Below are 27310 nucleotides of genomic sequence, written 5' to 3'. Positions count from 1 at the left end.
ACTGTTGACTCATAGCCAGCTTCTTGTCCACTGTGACCGCTAGGTCCTTTTCTGCAGAACTGCTGCCTACCCACTCGGTCCCTAGTCTGTAGCAGTGCATAGGATTCTTCCGTCCTAAGTGCAGGACCCTGCACTTGTCCTTGTTGAACCTCATCAGGTTTCTTTTGGCCCAATCCTCTAATTTGTCTAGATCCCTCTGTATCCTATCCCTACCCTCCAGCGTATCTACCTCTCCACCCAGTTTAGTGTCATCTGAAAACTTGCTCAAGGTGCAAGCCATGCCATCCTCCAGATCATTAATGAAGATATTGAACAAAACCAGCCCCAGAACTGACCCTTGGTGCACTCCGCTTGATACCAGCTGCCAGCTAGACATGGAGCCATTGATCACTACCCATTGAGCCCAAAGATCTAGCCAGCTTTCTAGCCACCTTATAGTCCATTCATCCAGCGCATACTTCTTTAACTTGCTGGCCAGAATACTGTGGGAGATGGTATCAAAAGCTTTGCTAAAGTCAAGGAATAACACGTCCACTGCTTTCCCCTCATCCACAGAGCCAGTTATCTTGACATAGAAGGCAATTAGATGAGTCAGGCATGACTTGCCCTTGGTGAATCCATGCTGACAGTTCCTGATCACTTTCCTCTCCTCTAAGTGCTTCAGAATTGATTCCTTGAGGACCTGCTCCATGATTTTTCCAGGGACTGAGGTGAAGCTGACTGGCCTGTAGTTCCCCAAATCCTCCTTCTTCCCTTTTTTAAAGATGGGCACTGCATTAGCCTTTTTCCAGTCTTCCGGGACCTCCCCCCGATGACCATGAGTTTTCAAAGATAATGGCCAATGGCTCTGCAATCACATCCGCCAGCTCCTTTAGCACCCTTGGATGTAGCACATCTGGCTCCATGGACTTTTGCTCGTCCAGCTTTTCTAAATAGTCCCAAACAACTTCTTTCTCCACAGAGGGCTGGTCACCTTCTCCCCATGCTGTGCTGCCCAGTGCAGTAATATGGGAGCTGACCTTGTTCCTGAAGACAGAGGCAAAAAAAGCATTGAGTACATTTAGCTTTTTCCACATCCTCTGTCACTAGGTTGCCTCCCCCCTTCAGTAAAGGACCCACACTTTCCATGGCCGCCTTCTTCTTGCTCACATACCTGTAGAAACCCTTCTTGTTACTCTTCACATCCCTTGCTAGCTGCAACTCTGAATGTGATTTGGCCTTCCTGATTTCACTCCTGTATGCCTGAGCAATATTTTTATACTCCTCCCTGGTCGTTTGTCCAGGGAGGAGTATATCTTACTGCTATCTAACTGAACATCACTGCTGCACAGGAAATACACTCATTGGGGCTTGTTAGCTATGTAAGTTTCTGAAAGGCATTTGTGATGTGAAGAACAGTCCTCTGAACTCGGTGTTTATACATTGAGTAACAGCACCATCTAATAGGGATGAATGAAGAATTTCAGGAAAACTAAGCTTTCAGGGGACTGTTCCTCAAAATGCAAACCCAACACTTGTACACTGATCCACTTTTCTGAATCTTTGGAAGATAGGGCTTACCCACCTCTGGGTGAGGGTTTGCAGCTCCCCATTCTGGAATAGCAGAACTCAGAAATGCTGCTTCAAACCCCTTTAAACTTTTCAGCACTCTAGAGCTGGTATATCCAAGAGAATTTTAAAATTCTTGGTCTTATGTAACACCTCATCCTTGTCTCTCCTTGGTGCTAAAATAAATGCAAGATGAGCTCCAGGATTATGTTAACCCAGACATCTTTAATTGTTTAAAATAAAACAAAAGCCTGCCTGTATATTTTTGGACGCTTTCTAGAGAACACTCTTGGAATCAGGCTTCCACTCAGCTGCTTCTGCTCTGAAAGCCCCTGTGATCCCTCTCCCCAGAGAGAACTGAATACCCAGTCTCATTCCTCTCACACATCCGTATGACTAGATATCCCCATTCCCATCTATTCTGCTAGCCCGAAAACAGAAATACCCCAAGCTTGATACCTTTACGTTCACTCACTCAGCTGTCCCTGGGTAGGTCAGAACCAAGTGTGCTGTGCACAGTACAGCCACCTTCTTTTTGACGGAATCAGAGACAGTAACTTCTGTATTTGAATGCTTTATTCATAATAAAGAGTTTGATTGAAACAATTTAATGTTTGGTTTCAGAGTAACAGCCGTGTTAGTCTGTATTCGCAAAAAGAAAAGGAGGACTTGTGGCACCTTAGAGACTAACCAATTTATTTGAGCATGAGCTTTCGTGAGCTACAGCTCACTTCATCGGATGCATACCGTGGATACTGCAGCAGACTTTAATGTCTGTTTAAATAAAATAAAAAATAAGCCAAGTGTTTATATCCATATATGAATATTGCATACTTCTGCTTCATACCTATTATCAAAACGAGCATTTGACATGTTTGCAAAGATACAGTAAGGGAATTGCTAAAAACACAGAAGGAAGCAGAAATAAATCTTACTCTCTTTAGAGTAATATCACTGGAACATTAACTACTCCTGTGCTTCCCAATGGGCTCTTTTCTACTTGCAGAATTTATTACAGGAAGAAAATGTCCTGTGAACAGCCAGTTTTAGTTTCTTATTTCTTATTCCAGGGTGTTGACAGATACTGTGGTTTTCTGAAGCTGATATTATTCTGGCAAATAAATGACAGTGTTCTTACAGAGCAATGTTAACATCTTCACATAAGTGTTCTTTTTAGCACAGGGATATTTGGGTGTGAGTGCAGGAGTTTCATTAGAAGCTGAACATCTATTTTTAATTCATTCCAAATGTCTTTATTGATTCCATAAACTCGACATAAGCATAACAAACTGTGTACAAGTTAGAAAAAAATACTTTTATAAAAAAAATTTTAAACGTCTAAGACACTAGACTACCTCCTAACCCATAGAAATGACAAAATAAATTCAACCTTTGTATGCCTCTGTCACAGTTTCAAGGTAATTACACCTGTTTTCCTCCCTCTGTAGTCCACTCCAGGAGTTCCAAGTAAGGTCTCAGATCTCCATCTGTCACCTGTCTCTTGGCAGGGACACTTGTCCCCCTCACTTTCTACTGGGGTAAAATGGAGGGCAGGGGGGAGTTAAGGCTGCACAGCTCCCTGCCTTACACTGTGATATCCCCAGCAAGCCAGTCTGCCTAAAGGCCAGCACTTGCGCTTTGCTTTCTGTCCATGGGCTATGAACACAGTATTGCCAGCAGTTACAAGTCACCACACAGCTCCTTCTAAGCAAGCACACTTATTCTTTAAGGTAAAAGCATTACAGAGAAAACATAATAAAAACAATAAACAGATTTAAACACACACTAAACATACCAGGAACCACCCATCAGTCTTATGGGGCCCAAGTAGACCAAAGTCTTTCCATCCCTTCTGCAAGGTTGGGCCTCCCTTGGACAGAAGGTCCTGACTGTTTTGTTGGATTAGAATGAAGGCCCCAAATCAGTTTAAATGCAGCCTATTTATGACAAAAGACCTTTCTTTGTCTGTTGATCTCTTGGGGGGGCGGGAACAGTTTGAACCAGTATATGCAAGCCTTCCCAGGTGCAGTTACCTCTCTGGAGGTACTTATAACCTATGTGATTGACCTTAATTACACTCCCCCTTACCCCCACAGTTTTGGTTCCCGGAGGAGTTGTGGTAACTTTCCCACTGGAGTTGTATACAATCCCTAGCCCGACATAGTGCATAAACTTAATACAATATGGTCCCTAAAGATATTGCATGGGATTGTCATATCTGTCAGACTTCAATGAGGTTGTAGCCATTGGCAGTAGGGCTGTATTCAGTAGCCTTTCAATTAACACAAACCAGTGTGAGATCTGGAAGGTCCCCCTGAAGTCCAGTGTATAATGATCAGCTGTCCTCTATTGAATCATTGTTCCTTAGCCAAATAAGAAATGTAACCCTGATGGGGTGGCTGACCTCTCCAAAATGTGCTTTGATAAATCCCATGCTTTATCATGAATCATGACTAAGGTCCTTTGTCTCCAATTTGGCTGTGCAATGTGCTGTCTCACCACACCAGCTATTTGTCTTGGCTGGTTTGTGATGAATTCAAAGATTTAAATAATTCCAGGGCCCATGAATCAGAAACTATTCATCCAACTCCCTTTTTATAATATCCTGTTTTCTAGTGCCCAGAGCTACAGAACGTTCAATCAAGACAGGAACAGTCTCCCCAAACAGAGATTCCGTAGAACAGAAAATACCCATCATGCTAGTAGCAGTCCTACTTAAATAGCTTCTATCCAAGGCAAAAGCCGTACCAGAAGTGATGCCTACCTGCACAGCAGCTACAGTGTGGTAAAGTACTCTATGAGAAATCAGACTGAACGTATCCCTAGTTTAATGGATACAGTACATAATTAGCAAAAAGAAAAGGAGGACTTGTGGCACCTTAGAGACTAACCAATTTATTAGAGCATAAGCTTTCATCATATGCAGCTGCCACAGTTGTATATCCCTTGCCCATGGACTCTGAAAAATACATTCTTTGCCCTGTAGGATTGTTTACATTGCCAGCTGGATGTCTGCAAGGCAATAGCTCTTACTGCTGTAGTGCCCTCTGGCATTAGATCCCCACTTCTTTGGCCCCACAAGAGCCTGTCTCTGTCTGAGTCTTCTGTGACCTGGCCCTCTGGTCAGGCCACTTAATAGTCCAGTCCCCTTCTGTAGTAACAAAGGTCTAACTGTAAATCCCACTAAATATCTAAACTCTAATAATTCCTCTGCTCCTCTTGGGCAATGCTGAAGTCTACAGCTTTTGCTCCTACTCCTTGGCCCTGCAAAGTTCCTCCTAGGCTGCTTCCTCCTCAGCAGGATTTCCCCAATGCCTCTCTTCCTCAGGGCTCCAGCAGTTTACCTCAGGCATCTCCTTATAGGCCCTATCTCAGGGCTGCCCCTCAGGAGCCTAATCTGCTCCCTGTGTTTCTTTTCCAGCCTGACTTACCCAGGTCATTCCCAGAGAGGGTACTTTCCTTGTTCCTCACTCCTGGGTTTCTCTCCCTGACTGAATTCACGGCTCTATTTAAGCAGTCCTCACTCTGATTCCCACACAACTGGGATCAGTCAGCTGGGATTACTGATTATCACTAAGACTATGTGTACATTGTAATTAAACACCCGTGGCTGGCCCATGTCACCTGATTTGGGCTCACAGGCATTTGGCTATTGGGTTGTTTCATTGTGGCTAGAAGTTTTTGGCCTCAGGGTGGAGATCTGGATTCGCACAGCCTGGTCTCCAGCCCAAGTCTGAACATCTAAGCCTCAATTCCACAGCCCTGTAGCCCAAGCCCCGGAAGTCTGAGTCAGCTGACATGGGCCAGCCAAGGGGTGTTTAATTACAGCGTAGGATATAGCCTTACCGGTGACCTAGCAACTTAGGGTAAGGGATAGCAACTAGGTCCCAGGCAAGGATGAGCCCTGCTTGCTTTAAAGGACTAGCCAGCCTGTGATAATATATCAGAACTACCTTCTTCTTTGTCCTGTAAAACAGAGGTCTTTTGGGGTTGGAATAGAGTTAATCAGTATGAGAATGCTCTCTCTTTCATGTCCCTGGTTGTTGGAAGGGATTTGTTCCAAAGCGGACAGCCAGGTTAAGAATTTGTCACTTTCAAGATACCTTGTGCTATGATACAAAAATATATGTTCAGTAACACACAATCTGTCCAGGGTGCACACCCTAATGTAATGTAATGTTTTCTTTGAGGCAGCAGCATTCTGAGGAAAAACAGTCTCAAAAATATAACACTAAGGCCCATTGCCTCAAAGATATTTAGTTGCCTAACATCCACTGAAATCAACAGGAATTGGGTGCCTAAATATATTGAGGTTCTGGGCCTTAGATACTGCAATAGGCATTATAGAAAAACCTAAGATAGACAGATAATAAATCTAAATACTGGTATTGCAGTGCTTTGACTCTCATAGAAATACAGAGAGGCTGCAGAACATATTTATGTGGACTTTTCAGCCCTTGATTATTACACCAGGTCTAATAATAAATAACATTTTTGTATTGCTCTCCCTTTCTGGTTTGTGGGGTATTATTTCACTTGTTAACTCAGTTCCCCTATTGGTGCAACTGGATTTCTTTACAAGGGGTCTAACTTAATTTGAATGGAGTACATAGAATTGCAGATCACAGTGCTAGTAAACTTGAGAGCTGCATATTACATTAAACAGCCCCAGGGGATTTCTGCCACACTTTGGCTTCACATAAAAGAAATTCTGACTTAGTTTACACCAACACAAGTAGGGTTTCCCCTATATTTATAGGAATGTAAGTAGTTCCCAATTATGGAATCTGACTGTGTTGATTCACTACCCAGTACAGAGTATTATTCTTGTTTGTTTCTTCTAATAATTTAACAAACCCATTAGTTTCCTGATCCAATACACTTTTGAACAATGCTAAGTACAAATTACCTTCTGTTCACTTGTATCCATGTGTTCGAGGAGAATTCCAGCAGTTAATTGCCCACTTCAGGAAAATAAGTCATGTCCAGTAAACCTGTATGTAATATAGCTTCAATGTGTGACCCAAATATGTATCATGTGATGTGACAGTGAAATAATAGTATACGTTGTGGTGGCCACATAAGCTAAAATATAGTACATGGGGAAATCCATACCTATGGGTACTCAGCTTTTTCTATTATGTTTAAAAAAATTGGCAGTGGGTTTACCATATCATGATATTTATTCTAGTATCATATTGTTATGGCAAGGGTAACCAGATCAAGCTATTAAACACGGTCTTTGGGGTTCTTTTTCTTAGCATGCAAGCAAGTGTTCAGTCTTGAGAAGACACACCTCTCCAATGAGGGAGAAGGGTCCCTGAGCTTGGGCTCCAGCCCACGCCCAAATGTCTACACCATATTTTTACAGCCTTGCAGCCTGGGCACTGTGGTCCTGAGTCAGCTGACATAGGCCAGCTGCAGATGTTTGTTTGAAGTGTAGATAAAAGCAAAGAGTCTGAGGCTCTGAGCAGTCTCAGTGCAGAGCTTCATTCCCTGTGTCCTGGAGCCCAGGAATCTTTGTGGAGACAGTGAGGCAGAGAAGCTGGCCAGCACCATCCTTCACATTTAAAGAGCAGCGGCAGCAAATAGGCCTGGTAAGAAGAGGGGTTTCTGCTGGATGGCAAGGGGAAGGCCTGAGGAGCTCCATGGCCCAGGTGGTGGGGTAAGCTTTGCACATATCTGCAGCCTGGGAGCGCTCTGTTGCATGGTGAAGGGGGCCTTTTGCCAGGTTGGGGCTCTGCTGCTGCCTCATGCAGAAGCCTTTCTGACTGGTGGTAAGTGTGTCTTTTCGTTCGCTGGAGAGGTCTTGGGGGGAGGGGAGGACGGTTCTGCTGTTTGGCAGGGCCCTTTGGCCAGTTGAGTATTGCCCAATGAAGGGGCCTTTTGGCCAGTGATGGCCAGAGTTGTTCTTCGAGTGCTTGCTCCTGTCGATTCCAATTATGTGTGTGCTCGCTGCATGCACAGTCGCCGGAAGGTTTTTCCCATAGCAGCACCCATCAGGTTGGCTGTGGACACCCCTGGAGTCACGCCTTCATGGCACCACGTATAGGGCCCTGCTGGCCCGCAGCCTGTCCAGTTCCTTGTTACCGCCAGTGTTGGTCATTGGAGCGTTTGAGCTCTTGTCTTCACGAGCGATCCTCTAGCTTAGTATCTTTGTAAATAGTTAAAAGATAATTTGTTAAAAGATAATTTAAGGTAATAGTTAAAAGATAATTGTTTGTAGTTAGGTATCTGAACTTGGGGGTACTGCGTACCCCCATTTCCCCATCCCTCTCCCGGGCCCAGGGCATGCCTTGGACCCAGGGGTTTAAACTGTGTGGGGTTTGCCAGAAGCCCTTGCCCGAGGGCAACCCACACATGGCTTGTCTAAAGTGTCTGGGGGAGTCCTATCAAATGGACAGGTGCAAGATATGTAGGAGTTTTTGCCCCTGGACGAAGAAAGAGAAGGATCGCAGGTTAAAGCTGCTCTTAATGGCAGCAGCCCTGCACCCTCAGTCCAAGACAAGCCCCACGGACATGGCACTTGGCTCCTCAGCATCGGTGCACAGTGCACCAGCTTCGATCCAGAAGGTGCCGAGGAAGGACACAGGTCAGAGACCCTCGGCACTGACGCTCTTTGGCACCAAAGACCACAGTGCAGGAGCAATTATGGCACCAATCACAGTCTCCTGTGCCAAGGAAGAAGCACAGGAAGACAGACGGGGGCGCTTCCCCTCCCAAGCAGCGGAATGGGAGCTGCCCAAGGGAGAGCATCCTGTGCAGGACCACAACTCCTCCTCTGCTCAACAGCCAGCACCGTCAACTCCAGGCCCATGGGAGGGGCCGTTGAGTCCGGTGGCACCGGAGGAGACCCAGGTAGAGGATTTAGACCTTCTTCCTTCCACACCTGAGATTTATGAAGTAGCTATGGCACGAGATTGCTTGTGGCATTCACGGAGGTGCTGACCACCGTGGAACACCACTTTTGGGCTCGGGGAAACAAGCACTGAGTGGTGGGATCACATTGTGATGCACGTCTGAGATGACGAGCAGTGGCTGCAGAACTTTTGCATGGGGAAAGCCACATTCTTCTTTGATTCCTGTCCCTGTGAGTGCTCCACTTTAGGTGTCCATGGCTCATGGAACCTGAGCTAACCTGTTCAGAGGAGGTACAAAATATACTGTTACACAGTTGAACAGAAATGAACTGTCACCCACACACCCTGAAGGGGAGACGACTTAAGGCCTGGTGCCAACTATAACAGATGACTTCCATCCCATGGACATTACCCTCTATACTGCATTACCTATTAGAACTCAAACAGTCAGACCTATCCATGAGCTCAATAAAAGTCCATCTACCTGCCATCACAACATTCCACCCCAAGGTGGATTGCCATCCTGTCTTTACCCATCTACTGACCCAGTGTTTCCTCAGAGGACTCAATAATGCCTACCCTGAACTATGTGAACCTACTATACCATGGGACCTGAACCTGGTCCTTCAGATCGTCACCTCTTCCCTGTTTGAACCCATGACGACACAAACACTGCTACACCGTTCTATGAAAGTAGCATTTCTTGTGGCAATGACATCTGTCAGACGTGTGGGAGAACTGTGGGCTTTCATGGCGGAACCCCCATACATGGTCGTCTTTGAGGATAAAGCCTCCCTCAGACCACACCCCTAAACCCCACACAGATAGAACACATTACACACTTCATAATCTTGATGTTTGGAGGGCATTGGCTTCTTACATAGACAGGACTAAACCATCTGTAAACAAAGACTTTGCAAGTAGATCCATAATTGCACAAAACTCTGTCATCAGTGCGACTGCCATTCCCTCATGGGGATTCGCTCACATCCCACTAGAGCCTTATCAGTCTCCACAGCTTCCCTGCACAATGTACCTATCACGGACATTCATAGAGTTCTACCTGGGCCTCAGCCCATACCTTTAGACAGCACTATGCCTTAGCGCAACAGGCAACATCTGATACTTCCTTCGGATGCTCTGTACTATCAGAGGTCACAACTTCAACTCCAAAGCCCCTCCTTCCATTGGAGGGCACTGCTCTGAAGTCACCTAAAGTGGAGCACCCACCACGGACAGCACTCGAAGAAGAAAAGGTTATTCACCTTGTACAGTAGCTGAGGTTCTTCAAGATGTGTGTCCCTGTGGGTGCTCCACTACCCTCCCTCCTCCACTCTACTTCAGAGTTTCCTTATTAGTCTCTGCAGTAGATAAGAAACTGAGTGGGAGCAGGTTGCACAGTGTCAATTAACTGCCTGCAACAGCATGAGGTAGGGACCACGCATGTGTGACCCAACCGGGCACTGCTACCAAAAGTCTCTGACTACGAGTGCAGGGGTGAACGAACACCTAAAGTGGAGCACCCACAGGGGGACACATCTCGAAGAACTTCAGTTACTGCACAAGGTGAGTAACCTTCTCTTCATGGGACTGTGTGATGAAATCTCCCCAGCCCTGCGGCACAAGGACACGAGAATGAGAGCTGCCCTGCTGTTGGAGACGCGTGTAGTGGTTGCAGTGTGGAAGCTGACTACTCCAGACTGCTACCGATCGGTCGCTAACCAGTTCGGAGTGGGAAAGTCTACTGTTGGAGTCGTGTTGACGGAAGTGTGCAGGGCCATTAATCTCATCTGGCTCCGAAAGACTGTGACTCTGGGCAATGTGCGTGACATTGTGGATGGCTTTGCACAAATGGGCTTCCCTAACTGCGGAGGGGCGATAGATGGCACGCACATTCCAATTCTGGCACCAGACCACCTAGCCATAGAGTACATTAATCGCAAGGGGTATTTCTCAGTGGTTCTCCAGGCACTGGTTCTCCAGATCACTGTGGGCATTTCACAGACATTAATGCAGTCTGGTCCAGAAAGGTGCATGATGCATGCATCTTTCAGAACACTGGCCTCTTCAAGAAGCTGCAAGCAGGAACTTTCTTCCCGGACCAGAAGATCATCTTAGAGGATGTCGAGATGCCCGTTGTGATCCTGGGAGACCCTGCCTACCCCTTAATGCCATGGCTTATGAAGCTGTACACAGGGCAACTTGACAGCAGCAAGGAGTGGTTCAACAACAGGCTGAGCAAGTGCAGAATGACTGAGTGTGCATTTGGCCACTTAAAAGCCCGCTGGTGATGCCCGTATGGGAAGCTGGACATGGCCAATGACAATATTCCTGTGCTTATAGCCATGTGCTGTACGCTCCATAATATTTGTGAAGGGAAGGGTGAAAGCTTCACTCAGGGCTGGACCAGAGAGGCTCAGCATCTGGAGGCTGAGTTTGAACAGCTAGAAAACAGGGCTATTAGAGGGCACAACGCGGGACCATGAGGATCAGGGATGCCTTGAGGCAGCAATTTGAAGCTGAAAGCCACTAATATTTGTTGCTATGCTCAGGATTGCAGTGCTTGTAATGCTAGGAGGTGATTGGTGTGCATGATGCAAGAAGTGGCCTTAACATAATTGTATGTTGCTTTGCAGTGCTCTTTTTGCTTTCACTTAATAGAATAATGATTGCTTTCAAACAAACACAACTCTTTTATTCAAAGACAACAATCTGAGGAGAGAGTCGAATGAAAAAATTCATCAGCAGGGAGGGAGATGGGGGAAGGGAAGGTCTACAGAGGAGGAGGGGTCCTGGAACGGCTACAGATTGTGTATGTCCAGGGATCATACCCAACCTTCTCCTTTGGAGTACAGTGTAGCGGATGGTGTACTTCAGCAGGGCCAAACTGCAGAGGGATGGGTGTTGAGTGCAGTGGGAGTCCACAGTGCTGGACTGTGAGGAGGGAGGAGTGGAATGTTTCGGGTAGAGCGTGGAGCCAGGAGGTTAACAGCGTGTTGGCGGTGTGTGGGGGGGTGGGGGCAATGGGAAAGAGTTTTGCGACAGCGGTTGCAAGGGAGGGCGGGCGTGGAGCTTCTCGGTTTGAAGAGCTAATATCACGTGGAGCAGGTCCACTTGGTGCTCCATAACGTTTAAGGGCCGCTCTGTGGCTTCTTTCTGGTGTGCTGCGTTCTCCTTTCGGTCCCTCTTCTCGACGTCCTGCCACTTCTTCAATTCCTGTTTCTCGGTGGTGCGGGGAGCATCATCACCTCACAGAGAAAGTCCTCCTTCGTTCTTCTTGGCCACTTTCTAATTCTGCGCAGCCGTTCTGCTGCCGATAACAAAGAGGAGGCTGGGCTCCCAAGGTCATCTTTGTGAAGTTTAAATGCAACATTTTACAGAAGCAGTATTGTTTGCAACACAGACAAAACTCATTCAGTGCTTTAAAACACAGCCGGTACTCACACCTGTCACTAACTGGCTGACTCTAGGCAAGCACATATGAGCCACAAGACCCCCAAAATGGTGAGTAGCCACAGAGGCAGGGTAAATCACTCTTCCTGGACCCTGCTGTACACTGGGCATGTGGCTCTTGAGGAGAGCCAGCACTGTGGGGCCACTGATGGCCTACCCTCCCTACACAATTTTCTCTAAAGACAAGATTACGATGTGACCCCACCCCAAATTCCTCCCCAAGGTGGTGTCTAGCTTCCACCTTAACCAGCCAATACACTAACCTGCATTTTCTATCCCAAACCTCATCAGACTCCACAGGAAGCAGCATTACATTTCCCAAGTAGTAGATTATTTTAGGGATAGTTTTCATGGTAGAGGAATACATATGGATTTAACTGGGGGGTTTATAAGTGATCTAATGCTGAAATAAAAGCTGAGGCATTTAGTCACTACAGAAACCATTGATTGTCAGGGTACTCCAATGCTAGGAACACTGTATTTCTGCCACTGTGCTTCTTCTTCAAGTGCTGTCCCTGTGTTTCTTCTTCACTGTGTTTCTTCTTCAAGTGCTGTCCCTGTGGGTGCTCCACTCCAGGTGACGGTGCGCCCTGGCACCATTGATCGGAGATCTTCGGTAGCAGTGCCTGGTTGGGATGCACGCACTCAGCTGCTGTCTCGCGGCATCGTTAGGGTCTGCCTGAGCACAGCATCCCACACCCCCCTCAGTTCCTTCTCAGCCATCCTCAGGGCAGTGCTGAATCTCTTCCCTGGTCACTGAAGGAAATAAGTACAAAACCACAGAAATAGTGAGATAGAAATATCCAAGTTATTTCCCTTTCCTTAGAATAGTTACCTAGTTTAAAAAAAACAAAACTTTTTTCCTCACGTTCATCTCCCGTTGAGACACCCTCCCCAGACATTCCTAGTTCAACAATGCTAGGGTCCCCAGGATTTCAGAAATGTGACTCCTGCTAGTAGCCTCTGCTGTGGTCTGACGGACACTCACGCTGTGTGAAGTGCCTCGGCGAGACACACGTCCCTGCTAAGTGTATTCATTGTACCAGCCTGAAAACCAGGGCTCGTTATGACAGGGACTTGTGGCTAAAAATACTCCTGATGGAGAAATCTCTAGAGCCGCTTATGGAGACAGGCAATAGTGAACCCTCTCCCTCACGCTCCCCAGCTAGGTCGGAACCGATCGGGAGCATGGCTTCACCCTCTCAAGCGAAGAGGCAGGAAGTCCCGATGTCTCCACACAGACTTTCAAAAGGGTAAAGGGTCTCCTGCGAGATCTTTACCCTCGATGCCGACAGCACCAAAGGCAGGCGCCTCCGACCACCCCAACACCTCAGCCACGGCTCATGCGGAGCCGCAAAAGCAGGGACCTGACTCCCTGCAGTGGGAAGCTCTCTTCGTCACTGGTCCCCTTGGCACTGAGGACAGACAATGAGTTCTATCCCGGTGCCGACATGAACGTTGGCACCGAGCCTGCCCATCATTCCAGCAGCAGGTGCGCACCCCTTGCAGGGTGCCCATAAACAGCCTGCAGCACCTGCGAAAGCAAAGCAAAAGTCAATGCAAGCTTCTGCTCACACTTTGCGCTCTGCTGGATCACAGCCCATGGGGCAGCAGCAATTTTTACATCAAGATGACATCTCAGTGGCCCCTGAGCTTGACTGTCTGTCTGTTCCTTGACACACAGCGCTCACTGTTTGACCAGCCGCTCTCGCCACCTGACCTGGCTACCCTCATTAACAGCAAAACCGTCATGCAGCAGCAGGCAGAGTTCTCCCCACCTGCTTCTCCGCCTTCACCAGAACCATATATATCTCAATGCACGGTGCCTCACAAGCACCAGCCTCAGTTTACCTACTTTGTTCTCCCGTGGGGTGGACCTCACTTCTCTTACCCCATGCCTTGGCATCTATGGTACCCTTGGTCGGCTCCTGCTGCCACTCTCCCTTGTGACTCTTCCACCAAACCGCAAGCTTGTTCTGTGTCTCTGTCTCCAGCTCCATCTACATCTAGAGCTCCTGAACCACCCCGCTGAAGCTCTGAACCATTCCCTAATTCACCGACTCCTAACTCTCCATCAGCTCCAGATGGAGCCCTCATGCCTTCACCTCCACAGAATGTGGACCACTTTAAGCAATTCCAAGAACTTTTCAAGAGGGTGGCACTCAGCCAGGACATTCCTTTAGAGGAGGTCCAGGAGACACAACACTGACTCCTCAAAATCCTCCAACCCTCTGTACCCTCAAAGATTGCGCTACCTATAAACGAAGCACTCCTAGAACCAGGTGACACCCTCTGGCAGACCCCTGCGTCCATCCCACCAACATGCAAAAAGGCTGAACGTAAATATTATGTTCCCGCTAAGGATGTAGATTTCTTATTTTCCCATCCACAACCAAATTCTCTAGTAGTGGATGCAGCGACACACAGGACAAAACAGCCACAATACTGGCCCACCCCACAGGACAAGGACCTCAAACGGCTTGACCTCCTGGGCCGCAAGGTTTATACCTCCTCTACTTTGCAATTCAGAATTGCAAATTCCTCTGCCCTACTTGCAAGCTATGACTTCAACTACAACTAGCTCTTTGATTTACCTCCCTTATCCCAGAGCACAGGAGAGCAGACTTTAAGTCAGTCCTTGTCGAGGGTCAGTTGGTATCCATGACGGTGCTACAAGCATCTCTGGACATGACAGACACAGCAGCAGCCCTCACTGCTGTGACTGTGGTGGTTATGTGCAGGTCTTCCTGGCTGTCTGCATCTGGTATCCCCAAAGATCTGCAAACTAAAGTGGAGGACCTCCCCTTTGATAAAGATAAGCTATTTTCTAAAAAAAAACCCGATGAAGTCTTTCTCACTATGAAAGACTCTAGAGCAACCCTGTGCACACTAGGGATATACCTGCCCCTCCCCAGGAGACAACGGTATCAACCTTATCAGAGGTCCCGCGCACAACAATATCACCGACCCCAGCCCAGGCCGTATGATATAGGGAAGAGTCACACCAGAACTCCTAGGCGCAGACAAAACCATGCGCAACCAGGTACCTCCCACCCATCGGGAAACAAACAGCAATTTTGAAGTCTTGGTCGGGGGTTTGCGTGACCACCTCTTGACTCCGCTGTCTGTTTGGCCACTGCCTCCTGGTTTTCCACCATTCCTGGCAACAGGTCACACAGGACTGTTGGGTCCTGGGAATAGTTGAGTCAGGTTACTCCATCCCTTTCATATTCTACCCGCCCTTCCTTCCCCATCCCTCGTCAGGGACCCCTTTCACGAGCACCTACTTTGCGTAGAAGTGGTTCATCTTCTACAGCTAGATGTAGTGGAACCTGTGCCAACGCAACATCGGGAAAAGTTACTCCCACTACCTTCTGATCCAAAAGAAAGGCGGGGGATGGAGACCTGTACTAGACCTACGCCGACTGAACAGATTTGTACGTGTACAGAAATTCAAGATGGTCACATAGGGCACAATAATACCTGCACTGGAACAAGGAGACTGGTTCACAGCCCTTAACCTACAAGACGCCTCTCTTCACATATCCATTCATCCAGCACACAGACGCTTCCTGCGCTTCACACTCAGACATGACCACTTGCAATACAGAGTACTCCCATTTGGAGACTCCACAGCACCAAGAGTATTCTCCAAGACCCAGGTATTCTCCAGCGCGGGTATTATTATTCTCCAAGGCCCTAGCCATAGTCGTGGCCCACCTCCGCAAACACGGGATTATACTTTTCCTCTGCCTAGATGACTCCCTTATCAAAGACTGCTCATACGACAAGACATTAGAAGCGACCCGTTTTGCCATCTCCCTCTTCCACAGTCTAGGTCTGCAAATAAACTTCCAAAAATCCACCCTGACACCCACACAGCAGATTGAGTTCATCGGAGCTCACCTGGACTCAATTCGACCGAGAGCGTCGCTTCCCTCCCCCCCGCCCCTCCCCCACTTCTTGTTAACTGCTGGAAATGGCCCACCTTGATTATCACTACAAAATTTTTTCTTCTCCCACCCCCCCCCCCACCCCGCATTCTCCTGCTGGTAATAGCTCATCTTAAGTGATCACTCTCCTTACTGTGTGCATGATAAACACCCATTTTTTCATGTTCTGTGTGTATATAAATCTCCTCACTGTATTTTCCACTGAATGCATCCGATGAAGTGAGCCATAGCTCACGAAAGCTTATGCTCAAATAAATTGGTTAGTCTCTAAGGTGCCACAAGTACTCCTTTTCTTCTTCCCACACAACAGATTCCTTGCTATTACACATCTCATATACCCGCTCTCTGTTCGCCCTAGGATACAGGCAAAAACCTACCTACAGCTTCTCAGCCACATGGCAGCCACCACCTTCGTGATCAAATATGCCAGGCTTCACATGAGATGTCCTCAGGGCTGGCTCAACTCCAACTGCAGACACAGCTTCTGCATGACGCTAACTCCTCCAGCGAATGTATTGGCCTCCCTACATTGATGAACAAAACCAGAGAACCTATGCAGGGGCGTTCCCTTCCATCAACACTCCCCAATGCTGCTGCTCACCATGGACGCTTCCCTGCTCAGTTGGGGAGCGCATCTGGGGGAACGCACAGCACAGGGCCTCTGGTCCCTGTCGGAGACCCATCTGCACATAAATCTCCTGGAGCTCAGAGCAGTCAGATATTCCTGCATTCTCTTTCTCCCCATTATGAAGAACAAATCCATTTGGATCCTGATGGACAATATAGTATGTGTGTTTTACATCAACAGGCAGGGGGAAGCACAATCCCACTAACTAGGCACAGAAGCCTGTCCGGTTATGGAATTGGTGCATACAACATCACATAGAACTCATTGCTTCCTACCTTCCCGGGTGTCACAACACTACTGCCAACATATTCAGCAGACACTTCTCCAAGGAACACGAATGGGAACTGCATCCCACGATACTATGACAGCTCTTCTCCTACTGGGGCACCCCATCGATAGACCTCTTTGCCACAATCCAGAACCGCAAATGTCATCTATTTCGCTCCAGAGCGGGACTCGGGACCGCAACCGTAGGAGATGCATTCCTCATCCTGTGGCACAACTCCATGTACACTTTTCCACCGATTCCACTGATACACAGGGTTCTACGGAAGAGCAGAGAGGAAGAGGCCAGGGTCATACTTATGGCCCTGGCTTGTGTCCCTGTGAGTGCTCCACTACCAACCCTCCCTCCCTCTACTTTGCAGTTCTACTCTGACCTCTCTACAGTAGAGAAGGAACTGAGGGGGGTGCAGGACACGTGTGCTCAGGCAGGCCCTGACGATGCCGTGAGACAGCAGCTGAGTGCGTGCATCCCAACCAGGCACTGCTACCGAAGATCTCCAATCAACGGTGCCTGGACATACCATCACCTGGAGTGGAGCACCCACAGGTACACACATCTCGAAGAACCTCACTTACTGTAAGGTGAGTAACCTTCTCTTTTCTTTCTTTTTTTAGGGCTTGAAATGTCTTTTTACTAATTTATTGGACTTCCTGTTGGTGACAACATAAGAACAGCCATGCTGGGTCAGACCAAAGGTCCATCTAGCCCAGTATCCTGTCTTCCCGACAGTGGCCAATGCCAGGTGCTTCAGAGGGAATGAACAAAACAGGTAATCATCAAGTGATCCATCCCCTGTTGCCCATTCCCAGCTTGTGGCAAACAGAGGCTAGGGACACCATCTCTGCCCATCCTGGCTAATAGCCATTGATGGACCTGTCCACGATGAACTTTACTTGTTCTGTTTTTGAACCTGGTTATATTTTTGGCTTTCACAACAACAACTGGTAAAGAGTTCCACTGGTTGGCTGTGCGTTGTGTGAAGTAATATTTCCTTTTGTTTGTTTTAAAGCTGCTGCCTATTATTTCATAGTTCTTGTGTTATGAAAAGGAGTAAATAACACTTCCTTGTTTACTTTCTCCACACCAGTCATGATGTTATAGACCTCTATCGTATCCCCCCTTAGTCATCTCTTTTCCAAGCTGAAAAGTCCCGGTCTTATTCATCTCTCCTCGCATGGAACAGCTTCCATATCCCTAATCATTTTTGCTCTTTTCTGTACCTTTTTCAATTCCATTACATCTTTTTTGAAATGGGGTGACCAAATCTGCACACAGTATTCAAGCTGTGGGCATACCATGGACATATACAGAGGCCATATGATATTTTCTGTCTTATTATCTATCCCTTTCTTAATGATTCCCAACATTCTGTTAGCTTTTTTTGACTGCTGCTGCACACTGAGTGGATGTTTTCAGAGAACGATTCACAATGACTCCAAGACCTCTTTCTTGAGTGGTAACAGCTAATTTAAACCCCATCATTGTATATGTATAGTTAGGATGATGATTTCCAATGTGCATTACTTTGCATTTATCAACATTAAATTTCATCTGCCATTTTGTTGCCCAGTCGCCGAGTTTTGAGAGATCCTTTTGTAGTTCTTTGCAGTCTGCCTGGGACTTAACTATCTTGAGTAGTTCTGTATCATCTGCAAATTTTGCCACTTCATTGTTTACCCCTTTTTCCAGATCGTTTATGAATATGTTAAATAGGACTGGGCCCAGTACAGACCCATGGGGAACACCACTATTTACCTCTCTCCATTCTGAAAACTGACCATTTATTCCTACCCTTTGTTTCCTATCTTTTAACCCGTTACCAATCCACGAGAGGACCTTCCCCCTTATCCCATGACTGCTTACTTTGCTTAAGAGCCTTTGGTTAGGGACCTTGTCAAAGACTTTCTGAAAATCTAAGCACACTATATCCACTAGATCACCCTTGTCTACATGCTTGTTGACCCCCTCAAAGAATTCTAATAGATTTGTGAGGCATGATTTCCCTTTACAAAAGCCATGTTGACTCTTCCCTGACAAATCATATTCATCCACTAGATCACCCTTGTCTACATGCTTGTTGACCCCCTCAAAGAATTCTAATAGATTTGTGAGGCATGATTTCCCTTTACAAAAGCCATGTTGACTCTTCCCTGACAAATCATATTCATCCACTAGATCACCCTTGTCTACATGCTTGTTGACCCCCTCAAAGAATTCTAATAGATTTGTGAGGCATGATTTCCCTTTACAAAAGCCATGTTGACTCTTCCCTGACAAATCATATTCATCTATGTGTCTTGTCTGATCATTCTGTTCTTTATGATAGTTTCAACCAGTTTGCCTGGTACTGAAGTTAAGCTTACCAGCCTGTAATTGCCGGGATCACCTCTGGAGCCTTTTAAAAAAATTGGCGTCACATTAGCTATCCTCCAGTCATCTGATACAGAAGCTGATTTAAATGATCGATTACAGACTACAGCTAGTAGTTCTGCAATTTCACATTTGAGTTCCTTCAGATCTCTTGGGTAAATACCGTCTGGTCCTGGTGACTTGTTACTGTTTAGTTTATCAATTTGTTCCAAAACCTTCCCTAATGATACCTCAATCTGGGACAGTTCCTCAGATTTGTCATCTAAAAAGAATGTCTCAGGTTTGGGAATCTCCCTCGCATCCTCAGCCGTGAAGACCGATGCAAAGAATTAATTTAGTTTTTCCGCAACGGCTTTATCATCCTTGAGTGCTCCTTTAGCATCTTGATCATCCAGTAGCCCCACTGATTCTTTAGTAGGTTTCCTGCTTCTGATGTACTTAAAAAAATTTTTGCTGTTACTTTTTGAGTCTTTGACTAGCTGTTCTTCAAATGTTTTTTGGCCTTCCTAATTATATTTTTACACTTCACTTGCCAGAGTGGCTGGGCTTATCTGAACAATTATTTGAGCTTATTGTCGATGTGGAAATAGATTTTAAGGAAAAGGACACTTCAAGCATGCATAAGGGTTGCAGAGTCATTCTTGAGAGGACAATTGATTTTTTTTCTGGGCTGTGAAAGAAAAATATGATTTATTGTAAGAGCGGTTTATCAATTATGGATGCTACAGTAACATCAATGAAAAACGGAAGTTCCTGATAAATCCCTTTCATAGAGAAGTATTTGCATAGACATTTTGGTTTTTTGCTGTTTTAACTGTCTAATGAAGACTTTAAAAAAGGCCATAACATGGTATCTTTTCTGGAGTGTAACTATTTCTTCGTTGGAAGGTGGCACCTTGACTGAAGAGGTGACACACTGGGGCAGAGTCTGCTCTCAGATACACCCGTGAACCTCGTTGACAGAAATGGGGTTGTGCAGGCATAAATAAGAGTAAAATGGACACAGTGTTTGTTCATTAGGCAAAGCTCTTTGACTTGGGTGGTTTTATTTACCAAAAGAGAGTGAGTGTTAGTCTGGATTGAGTCAAGGCGCAAACTTTACTTAATTAAGGAATGTGTCCAAGCGAGTCATCTGCCTATATATCCAGAGGTCAGTTCTTTGGACACCTCTTTTTACCATCTTCAGCAACAAATTAAATTACCAGATGTAACTACGGTGGGTAATGTTACTTACACATAAGAAAATTTTGTACATTAGTTTGAAACATTACAAAGCATTGAGAGAGGTACTGAAATGAAACTCACCAATTTAATAATATAGAACACAAAGTTGTAAGTGCATATGATATCTGATTGTGTTCAGAAAGATAGAAAATAAATCCCACATAGTAAGAAACAAAAAAAACCACCAATGAAGTGAGCTGTAACTCACGAAAGCTTATGCTCAAATAAATTGGTTAGTCTCTAAGGTGCCACAAGTACTCCTTTTCTTTTTGCACCTATGCATATTCATCTTAGAATAACCAGAGTCTCAGTGACTGAAAAAAATGCTTAGAAGTTCAAATTTTTTTTCCAGTTTACACTGTCTAGGGTGTTATCACTTCCATACAGGCTCTTGTAGTTTACAAATGTTGGGGGGAGGAGGGAGAATGGACAAGCCATTCTCAACAGATGGGGTAAAAGATATCACAAAATTGTCTGCTTTGCATTAGGATTAGCTTTCTTATGGTGCTATATCCTGAATCTGTCCCTTCTCACAGAGATGAGAAGAGCAGTGCCTATGTGGATGGAATGCACTGTATTTCATCATGTTTATTCACTCTGTGTCTAATGCAGTACATTATTGTGTCTAGATCTGTGGTCTTCTGGAGCACTGACGTGATTTCTGAGAATGGTGCCATCATTTTTAACCTCCTCCCATCATTAAGTCCTTAAAGAAGTTGAAACAAACAAGCCAAGAATGCAAAATTCTACCCTGCAGATTTCTTAAAAAGTGGCTGTTGAAGCTTTCACAATATGTTCCATATTCTTTGCATTTGTTTTGAGTTTTGTTAGTTTTATTCTAGAAATGCATCTTCACTATGGAGAAAATTCAATTCAGGTTTCCTCTTCAGAAGAAACAATACCATCACAAAAGAGATGTTTGCCCAGATAACTGCTGGAGGATGTGGACAGAGTGGAAGCAAATGTTAAGCCAGTAATAGTTTGCTGTGATGTCAGGTTTTTTGGGTGAAACTGAATCTAGTGGTTCTTATCACTTTTTTCCTCCTTACTACCATGTCAAAAGGGCTCTGTAAACTGAATTATGTGGTAAATGTGGGTTGCTTTGTTTTGTTTTGTTTTTCCATATTTGAGGGATACCACAGGGCTGGTTACTCAAGGAGTGAAACCACAAGAAAAAGGAATTCAGAGTCTCCTAGTTCCTTTTAGGTCGGTGGATGGAAGAAACACACAGAATCAGTGTGGGCGGCAAGTTGCTTTCTCTAACAAAATGAAAGAGAAACTCTTGATTGAATAATACAGCTCAGTAAATGTGAGGTTGTTTTGTCCTTATGGGGAAAGAGGAATATTGGATTTGTTCATTGGTTGCTTTGTATCTGTGTATGTTTCTTGGTGAGCATTCCATCCACAGTGGTGGTCTTCTTTGTAAACAAGCAATGTACTTCTAAATAATTGAGCAACAATATTTTATCAGCAATGAATTATGTATACTGGAAAGCCTACAATAGAGAAAATGTGATACCACAAGATGCAAAACCCTCATCTTAAAAAATGATCAATTTACATTCAACTGGACATAAAATGAAAAGACACTAAAAGTTCTCTAAATGCTCTAAAAATTAACTGAATAAGGATTAAGAATGAAAAAATTTGGGGGATCAAATAGTTTGGAAGAGACCAGCACCAAACACTAATATAAAATCTGCTGGAGTTGCATATAAAATAACTAACTAAAAAACTGATAAGCTCAGAAATAATAAAACATTAGGATAGAGATTGAATTCTGGGACTGGTCTGAATACAGTTGAGAATGTTGGTTTGGACTCATCTAAGATAGTGTGGATAGAAAAGCTTCTCATTTTTTTTTCTGGTTTCAGAGTAGCAGCCGTGTTAGTCTGTATCCGCAAAAAGAAAAGGAGTACTTGTGGCACCTTAGAGACTAACAAATTTATTTGAGCATAAGCTTTCGTGAGCTACAGCTCACCTCATCAGATGCATGTGCCTTAGATCCAGTGGACCATGGTAAAAACAAAAAGATGACAATTTACCATTTTATAAGAAAAGGCTATAAATGCAGCCTGATGTAAATACACTTTTTTTTTTTTTCCCAAAAAATCATGTAAGGAAATGCTACTCATTTTCTTTCTGTTTCTGACTTAATGACTACATAGCACCATCTAGAGGCTTGGGAGGCATTGGCAGTTCCTTTGCCAGATCTGTCATTCAGCCTAAAATGTAACTTTCACAAATGTATGGGCCAGTTTAATTTGAACGCATTGAATATCTACATTGCCAAGGCAATAGGTATCTTAGAAATATGAGATAGATGAGAAACCTCCCACACGTACATAGATTTTAGTCATGATGTGTGTGCATTTCCTTTAGCCTCTTTGTCTCATGTTAGTTTAGTATTTAATGGAGATTCTCAGCTGTTCAGATACTTCTAATATTACAGCTAATATCTCTAATCCCTGGGCCTTAGTTCATGGTGTGCTGCTGACACATCAGGCAGTCCAGTTCCTCCACTGATTAGGATTGGTTGCCACTTGTTCTGTGCCTTCCCAGGTGATGCCAGTGTACTTAATATCTTCTGTCACTGTCTTCTGCCAGTTATTCCTTGGCCTTCCTTGCTTTTAATTTCCTCCCTCAGGTAGCATGTCTTCCATCTTCCATAAGGTGTACATGCCCTAACCACCTGAGCCTTCATTTGATATTTTTGATGTCTTGCTCTGTCAGCTCCCTTACTCTCTTTCCAGCTCCCTTATTTTTTTTGTCTTTCCATGAAATATGTAATATCCTCCTCAGCCATCTGTAATGGGCAGCCTCCAATCTGGTTTTGTTAGCCAAGTCACTGCTCTGTAGAGTAGCATGGTTAGTACAATTGCATGGTATCAGCTGACCTTCAATTTGTTATGGAGACCTCTGTTTTGATCAGGTGTTGCTTTTCCTGATTTCATAGAATCATAGAATATCAGGGTTGGAAGGGACCCCAGAAGGTCATCTAGTCCAACCCCCTGCTCGAAGCAGGACCAATTCCCAGTTAAATCATCCCAGCCAGGGCTTTGTCAAGCCTGACCTTAAAAACCTCTAAGGAAGGAGATTCTACCACCTCCCTAGGTAACACATTCCAGTATTTCACCACCCTCATAGTGAAAAAGTTTTTCCTAATATCCAATCTAAACCTCCCCCACTGCAACTTGAGACCATTACTCCTCGTTCTGTCATCTGCTACCATTGAGAACAGTCTAGAGCCATCCTCTTTGGAACCCCCTTTCAGGTAGTTGAAAGCAGCTATCAAATCCCCCCTCATTCTTCTCTTCTGCAGACTAAACAATCCCAGCTCCCTCAGCCTCTCCTCATAAGTCATGTGTTCCAGACCCCTAATCATTTTTGTTGCCCTTCGCTGGACTGTCTCCAATTTATCCACATCCTTCTTGTAGTGTGGGGCCCAAAACTGGACACAGTACTCCAAATGAGGCCTCACCAATGTCGAATAGAGGGGAACGATCACGTCCCTCGATCTGCTCGCTATGCCCCTACTTATACATCCCAAAATGCCATTGGCCTTCTTGGCAACAAGGGCACACTGCTGATACAGATTTCACATGAATATCTGTATCATGGCCACGTTCAAATGTCATCACACTGCCCAGATAGCAAACCTGCTCTGTGTGTTTGATTTCTTTTCCATCCATGTACACCTTTGAATTTATTGTCCAGCTATTTTCATAATCTTGGGTTTTCTCTCTATTTACTTTCAATCCAATTTTTGCTACTTCTTGTTCACCTCTGATGGAAAGGCAGTCATTCCATTCCACATCATACTTACAAAAGCAATGTCCTTGGCAAAGCCAAGGTTGTGTAACTTCTCTCTGCTAACCCATTTTACCCTGTCCACAATGCCTTTTATTGCCCATTTCATCACCCAGCCTATTACTTGTGCAAAGAAGATGGGTGATAACATACCCTTGAAAAACTCCAGTCACAAATATCAAATCATCCACTCAGGCCTGCATTCGATCTTACTGTGCATATACTTCCATCATATAAACTTCTTATTTATGTTGATCAGTTTGTCTGGTATCCCATAGCTTCTAGCAATGTTACACAGGGTCTCTCTGTGAACGCTCTAGAGTGCTTTCTTGATTAAGATGTGGTTTTGCCAAGTAGTATTTTTTTCAAAGATCTGTTGAACGCTGAATATCTGTTTGCAATATGATCTACCAGTTCTTCTTGAAATACTGCATCCACTGCCTTCTTTGTTCTATTCAGCATGACGTTAACCGGGAGGGATAGTGGTACAATGTCTCTCCAGTTTGTGCACTGTGTAAGATCACCCTTTGTTTTTTGGCAACGCCACAATGATACTACCTTTCCAGTCTTGTTGCACTTGTTATTTCATCCATATTTCATTAGAGTTTTGTTAGCTATTCAGTCAGAATTTTGCTTTCTGCATTTAGTATCTCTGCTTCCATTGTGTCAACTCCTAGAGCTTCCTCCTGTTTGAGGCCTTTGAAATTAAAGCAATCCTCATCGGGTGTTGTTGGTCTCTCTTCTATTTGTAACTCACCACTGGCATTTCTCTTGAATCTATGCATGGTCATTGGCTCTGGACAGTTTAATATGGAATGGAAATGTTCTTTCTATTGCCTGTCTTGTTCTTGAAGTGTGTTCAACATCTCTCCATCATAGTGCCTAATGAGTGTCACCTGTGATAGTCTGGTTTTTCCTGAGATGTGTTTCATTGTTCTATAGAGCTGTCTTAAGTCTACCACCTATGCTGCTGCTGCTTCTGCCTCTGCAGCCTTCTCCTGAACTCAGGAATTTGTCTTGCTTGCATCTCTTTTTTTCATTTCTTTGTCCTTTTTTCTGTGCCTTGCATCCACCTCTGATTTTGCCTGTGTCTTGCACTGTTCCTTTTTTGCTTCAGAGCTTTCCGCTCATCAGTTGCTGCCCATATTCCAGATGTATTACATGCATGTTTCTTCTGAACTGGTAATGGCGAACGGCTCTTGAATCTCTGTGGCAGACACCCTAAAGATAGGAGACAGTCTCTTTCAACCTAAGAGGATTCACAAGATCACCAGACAATGCAAACGTCAACCAGGTATACTGGGTGTGTATATCTAAGAGATGTGGATCTTCTCTGAGGAATGTCATTGTCTGCCAAGGAACAGGAGTTGGCTTAGATCAGGTGTTCTCAAACTTCTTTGCACTGCGACCCCCTTCTGACAACAAAAATTACTACATGACCCCGGAGGGGGGGGACCAAAGCCTGAGCCTGCCTAAGCCCTGCTGCCCTGGGTGGTGGGCGGGCAAAGCCCAAGGGCTTCAACCACAGGCAGGGGGCCTGTAACCTGAGCCCCACCAACCAGGGCTGAAGCCCTTGGGCTTCAGCTTCAGCCCTGGGCAGTGGGGCTCAAACTTTAGCCTCAGATGCCAGCAAGTCTAAGCCAGGAAAATAGGGTTGTGACCAGTTGCCAACTTTCACACGGTAAACACATTGGCTTTCACAATAAGCCAAAAATCAAGCTAATCCCATTTCAAAACAAGGCCAAAACAAGCCAATCCCTAAGAACCCCAACACTCTATGTGACTAGACCCCTCCCCCCCCGGCATGCAGTCTGGAACTGTGGAGGGCCCGCTGTGCACCTCTGACTCTCTCTCCCCACTTTGCCCCTGCTTGCTGGGAGCCAATCAAAAAAAAAAAGACGCTACAAGCCAAACAAGCTACAAGCCATAAACTAGCCAACAAGCAACTCACAAGCCAATTAAGACAAAAACAAGCCCAATTTCTTCATTTTTTTTTTCACGGGTTTGGCGTGTCTGGTCACGACCCATTTTGGGGTCCCGACTCACAGTTTGAGAACTGCTGCCTGAGATCATTATTAGGCCCTACCAAATTCACAGTCCATTTTGGTCAATTTCACGGTCATAGGATTGTTAAAATGTAAATTTAATGATTTCAGCTACTTAAATCTGAAATTTCATGGTGTGGTAATTGTAGGGGTCCTGACCCAAAAAGGAGTTGTGCGGGGGTCGCAAGGTTATTGTAGGAAGGGTTGCAGTCAGTGTTCCCTCTAACTTTTCCCACGCATGTGCAGAATTAATTTTGTTATGTGCACCAGTATGGAGGTGATGTGTGACATACCACCACCATATTGTTGCACATAACAAAATTCATATGGCAGGGATGGGGCCGAGGGGTTCAGAGTGTCGGAGGGGGCTTGGTGCTGGGGCAGAGGGTTGGGGCGTGGCAGGGGTGAGGACTCCGTCTGGGTGTGTGGTCTCTGGGGTGGGGCAGAGGGTTGGAGTGTGGGGGAGGAGGGGGCATGAGAGCTCTGGCTGGGGGTGTGGGCTCTGGGGTGGGGCCATGGATGAGGGATTTGGGATGCAGGCTGCCCTGGGGCTACAGCGGGGAAAGAGGACTCCTCCCAGCTCTCTCTCCCCACAGCAGCACTTGGGCTGGAGGGGAGAGGCACCTCTCTCCGCTGCGGCAGCTCCAGGGCTGGGGCCACAGCATAGGCACCTCTCCCCTGGCCGTGGCAGGTCCGGGCTGGGGCTGGGTTGGGGCTGGGGGACAGGTGCCCCTCCCCTTGGCTACGGCAGGTCTGAGGCTGGGTTGGGGCCGGAGGAGGGGTGCCTCCCCCCCAACCACAGCAGGTCCAGGGCTGTGGGAGAGGCATCTCTCCCCACCGCAGCCCTGAGCGCCTGCATGGGGCTTAATAGGCTGCAGCCACGCAGCTTAGAGGAGACTTAGGTTGCGGTACTGCTACCCTAAGTTCTGCGCTGCTGCTGGCGGCAGCTCTGCCATCAGAGTTGGGCAGCTGCAGAGTAGCAGCTGCTGGCCAGGAGCCCAGCTCTGAAGGCAGAGCTGCCACCAACAGCTGCATAGAAGTAAGGATGGCTGGGATGGTATTGCCACCCTTACTTCTGCGTTGCTGCCTTCAGAGATGGGCCCTTGGTCAGCAGCCACCGCTCTGGCTGCCAG

Source organism: Lepidochelys olivacea (genome assembly GCF_965140295.1).
Source record: "Lepidochelys olivacea isolate rLepOli2 genome assembly, chromosome: 21".
Taxonomy (NCBI): domain Eukaryota; kingdom Metazoa; phylum Chordata; order Testudines; family Cheloniidae; genus Lepidochelys; species Lepidochelys olivacea.
This window is presented reverse-complemented; position numbering follows the sequence as displayed.